The sequence below is a fragment of the Penaeus monodon genome, chromosome 33 (genome assembly GCF_015228065.2).
Source record: "Penaeus monodon isolate SGIC_2016 chromosome 33, NSTDA_Pmon_1, whole genome shotgun sequence".
In the NCBI taxonomy this organism is placed as follows: Eukaryota; Metazoa; Arthropoda; class Malacostraca; order Decapoda; family Penaeidae; genus Penaeus; species Penaeus monodon.
This window is the reverse complement of record NC_051418.1, coordinates 31,769,835-31,770,182: the sequence shown is the minus strand read 5'-3', so window position 1 is coordinate 31,770,182 and position 348 is coordinate 31,769,835.

The following is a 348-nucleotide window of genomic DNA, read 5'->3' as shown; positions in this document are numbered from 1 at the left end:
CTTCTCTGACATAGTATCTCCCGTACTTAATTCCACCGTATTCCTATATTGAATAGTGAGCGCGGAACCTCTCGCCGCCTCATCCCGTTCTTCTTTTGTTTTGTTTTTCGCGCCTTTTGGTCCTTTCTACTATATTCCCAATTCCCTTATATTCAAGATAATGATGTCCACCTCGTATTTTGAACAAGTAAAAATATACATATTACCACACAAAATTAGAAAACATATGGTATTTCCCGACACATTAATGCATACATTACATAATTTTGTAACATACAGACAAAATTAATTTTGTTCATAGACGGATAAGATACTTATATTCTTATACAATTTAAATCACATACGAAC